Raw genomic sequence first — 4,568 nt, forward strand, 5'->3', positions numbered from 1 at the left:
ACGCTTGAGCCCATTGATGCTGTCACTTGGCCAATCCATCTCACTGGAGGTCTTCCTCTTTTTCTCTGACCCTCCACCTTACCAAACATGATATCTTTCTCCAGTGACTGGTCCCTCCTAACAATATGTCTGAAGTATGAGAGACGAAGTTTGGCCATCTTGTCCTCCAAGGAGCACTCTGGCTGCACTTCTTCCAAAATGGATCAGAGACATAAAATAACAACTATCTGATGATGCTCATGGATCCTACAGGTCAGAAATTCAGGCAGGACTAGGTGGGCACTTCTTTTGGTCCTCATGGCATTGTGTGAGGTCATCCAGCTGGTGGCTTCACTCACGTGTCCAGTTCTGCGTAAGATGGGACACACATGTCCTCTCCTGCATTTGGTCTCAGGGTAGTTGGACTTCCTACTTGGTAGCCAGCATTCCCCAGAAAAAGCATCCCAAGGGAACCAAATGGCAACTGCTTGGTTTTTCTGACCTGCCCTCAGAAATAATGCCTTCTTCTGACAGCATTTCTCACTTCATTCCACTATCAAGACAGCAAGACCTGCCAAGATTCAAGGAGAGGGGACACAGACCCCAATTCACAATTGAATGATGTGGTGCCTTGAATTTACTTGATATGTTTTTTCTATTCCAAGTCTTAATTTCCACCAAGCGATTGGGTGGGACCATGCAAATAAGGTATACAGGACTCTAAGGTTGGTTTGAACTGCAAGGTCACCGCTTCAAATTTACCAGCTACTCCTTGGAAACCCTATACAGGGTTAACCCTATACAGGTTAACAAGGCTGGGATTGGTTAGTTTTGCCCTCCAGCTGGGCTTAAAAGGAGCCATCTCAGAAACAGAGACAGAAGATCCCAGGATCGTCAAGAAGAAAAACATGACTGACACGTGACACCCCTACCTAGAGAAACAGTGACGGCAGAGGTGGTAGCAGAGGTGGTGGCGTGGAGAGACAGCAGCTTTGGGCTCTAAAGCTCATGGATTGAGTAAAGCTGAGTGCCTACAGGCAAGAGACTGACTTGAAGAATGTGCCCTTTGGGCATTCACAGACTGGCTAAAAGAACTTTGTAACTGTGCTCTAGCAGGGCAGAGGCCAAGGGACCAGGTGGCTGAGAGGCTGAAGACAAGCATGAGGTGTGCCTGCAGTATGGCAGGCAAGAGACACTCCTAACAGGAGAACTGCTGCTTCCTGAGTTGGTTTTGATCCTGGATCGTACCCTGTTCACTTCCCTAATAAACCCCATAATCATGAGTATTGTTATGGATTCTCAAACCCCGATATGAAGTAGAGAGTGCTGTGGGAGGTATAGTAGGTGTCAGAATAGGGTAAAGAAGGGTGTAGGGTGGAAGCACGTCTCATATACGTCCACTTCATAGAAATTGGCCTTGGGCTGATTCTGAGTTTCTCTTTCCCCCTTGGGAAGTCAGACCTGGTTCCCACGGTAGTATTGTAACTGGTGAGTACCGAAGAATTTACAGGCATGTTGTCAAACTGCAGCATGTTAGTTCAATGTTCACGTTATAACCAAACTGACAATAACAGCATATGACATCATTCATTGCTGCTTCTTTAGTAGGAAACTCAGCAACTGGAATAGAAAACGTATCTAAAGATAACACTAAAGAAAATTTCCCTTAAAAAAATCTGCTGAAAAAACATTATGGTTTTCAGTAAAGAAATGATGTAAAATGATACTAAAATATCCTTGTTATATAACAGAATCTCAAGGATAAGCAAAAATGGTTTTACTCATTTATGCTGGGGATGTGGGGGAGGGAAGGGAAGCCACAATTACTTTATAGAAACATTCAGTGGAGCCACATCGACAATCATTCTAGGGGGAAACATCATGACCTAGAATTTTATTTTTTTTAAATCCCAGCAAGTTACCCTTCAAGTATGAAGACAATAAGCAAAAATTCAAGGGAAATAATATTTGTAGACCCTTCACAGAATTACTTTGCCCTGGTGTGGTGCTGTAAGATAAATATTGGACTGATAACCACAAGGTTGGCAGTTCAAACCCACCAGTCATTCTGATGAAACTTTATACAGGGTCGCTACGAGTCAGAACCAACTCGATAACATGCAACAACAAACAAAATGTTTATGAGGTTATTCTGAAGTTATTGATAGTTACTTCATGCAATGAAACCTCACAGTCCAATGCACAGCCACTAGCCACAAGGAGACCTAGTAGAGTAGTGGGTTACAAGTTTGGCTACTAACCACAAGGACAGCAGTTCAAATCTCCCAGTAGCTACTTTGGAGAAAGATGAGACTTTCTGCTCCTGTAAAGATGTATAGCCTTAAAAACCCTTGGAGTCAGAACCAACTGGACGACACTTAACAACAGTAACCCCATTACACAATGGCTAAGCACCCACCTACTAACCTAACCAGCAGCTCTGAGAAATAGACTTGGTGATCTGCTCCCCAAAAATTTTAGCCTAGAAAACTCTAGGGAGCATTCTACCCTGTCATACATAGAGGGTTGCTATGAGTTGGAATCAAGGAATTCTTGATAGCATAGTGGTTATGAGTCAGGCTGCTAATCTCACAGTCAGCAGTTCAAAACTACCAGCCATTCCATGGGAGAAAGATGAGGCTTTCTGCTCCTATAAAGATTTACACCCACAGAAAACCTATACAGGGTCGCTATGAGTTGTAAGTGACTCCACGGCACGCCACCACCACCACATGAGTTAGTTTCAGTTAGATGACAGTGGACTTGTACGGATCTGATAACATACAACAGCACCTACTGTGACCATTGACTACTGAACACTTGAAATGTGGCTAGTATGAATTTTGATGTATGTATAAAATTCACACCAAATTTCCAGACTTGGCCTAAAAAGAGTAAAATACCATGCTTTTAAAATTGTGTGTTATATAATATATGCTGAAATATTTTTGATATATTGAATTAAATAAACAATATGATTTAATTACTTTGGCTCTTTTTTTCTTTGTAAGTATAGCTTATGGAACCTGTCCTTGGAGAATAACATCATGCTTGGTAAACTGGAAGGTTAGCAGAAAAGAGGAAGACCTCCAATGAGATGGATTGGTACAGTAGCAGCAACAATGGGCTCAAGCTTAGCAATGATTATGAGGTTGTGTTTCGTTTTGTTGTGCCTAAGTTTGCGATGAGTCGGAATCGACTTGAAGGCACCTAACAACAACAACATGGGGTTGCCATGAGTAAGAACCACCTTGATAGCAACTAGTGATGATACAGAAATATTTTTTACTTAGATCTGTGGCATTGTGTATCTATTGCACATCACCATGGTAGAATTTGGGGAGAGATTTTTCCTTGTTTGTACTATTCTATACTTAATCTTTTAAAATAGATTTGTTTATTTATACACAACAATGAGCTCATCATTCTGAAATTAAATAAATATACCCAGTGAACAAAGAACTATGTTTTCTCTCCTGGGATGCTGAGACGAGTGGCTGGGAAGCTCTGGATGGAAACTAACAATAAATGAATGGTGAACAGCTGTGTTGGACCCTTTAGGACCATTTTTCTCCAGTCCACTCCTTTTACAGCTAGGGAAACAGAGCTCCCAAGAGGTGACATATCCATTCCAAGGTCACATGGACCCAAGTCTGTCCATTATGGCAAAAATGCTTAAGGATGGGCTCAAACTTTCCAAGAGTCCTTCAAATTTCAAAACATATCCCTTGCTGAAGGTGCTGCCTCCTCTAAGTAATAAAAAACAAGACTGTTATTTCCCTCATCCCAGAATGATGACCCCTCATCAGCTCCCAATCCCAACCCATGGGCAGCTCAGGAAAGACCCGTGGCCTATGGAGGGTGTGGAGCTGACTCCCACAGGCCACCTGCTCTCAGTCTCTCCAAGGCCCAAATATGGGAAAGGGCTTACCTGTGATTTGGGAGCAGACCTCTCTGATACCTTTTCAGTTGAATGAGATCTTCATCAGTATTTCATTTTTATTACTAAAGCAATACATATTTTTTTTAGAAAAAGGGAAATAATACATAAATGTGTCTGCTTAAAAAGTGGGTCTCCTATTTTTCACACCCCCAACAATCCTACTCCCAAGAGGTATTCATTGTTAGCAGAGCTCTTAGGAGAGAAAATGAATGCTCGTGTTGTTGTTAGGTGCCATCGAGTCGGAACTGACCCATAGCGACCTTATGCACAGCATGCCCAATCCTGGGCCAACGTCACTACTGTTGCCAAGCTTGAGTCCATAGATGCTGCCACTTTGACAATCCATCTCGTTGGGGGTCTCCCTCTTTTTCTCTGACCCTCCACCTTAACAAACATGATATCCTTCTCCAGTGACTGGTCCCTCCTTACAATATGTCCAAAGTATGAGCGACGAAGTTTGGCTATCTTGGCCTCTAAGGAACACTCTGGCTGCACTTCTTCCAAAACGGATCTATTGGTTCTTTTGGCAGCCCATGGTACTTTCAATATTCTTCTTCTACACTGTAACTCAAAGGCATCAATTCTTCTACGGTCTTCCTTATTCACTGTCCAGCTTTCACATGCAGATGAGGTTATTGAAAATACC

This window comes from Chrysochloris asiatica, unplaced genomic scaffold (assembly GCF_000296735.1).
Source record: "Chrysochloris asiatica unplaced genomic scaffold, ChrAsi1.0 scaffold00023, whole genome shotgun sequence".
NCBI lineage: Eukaryota > Metazoa > Chordata > Mammalia > Afrosoricida > Chrysochloridae > Chrysochloris > Chrysochloris asiatica.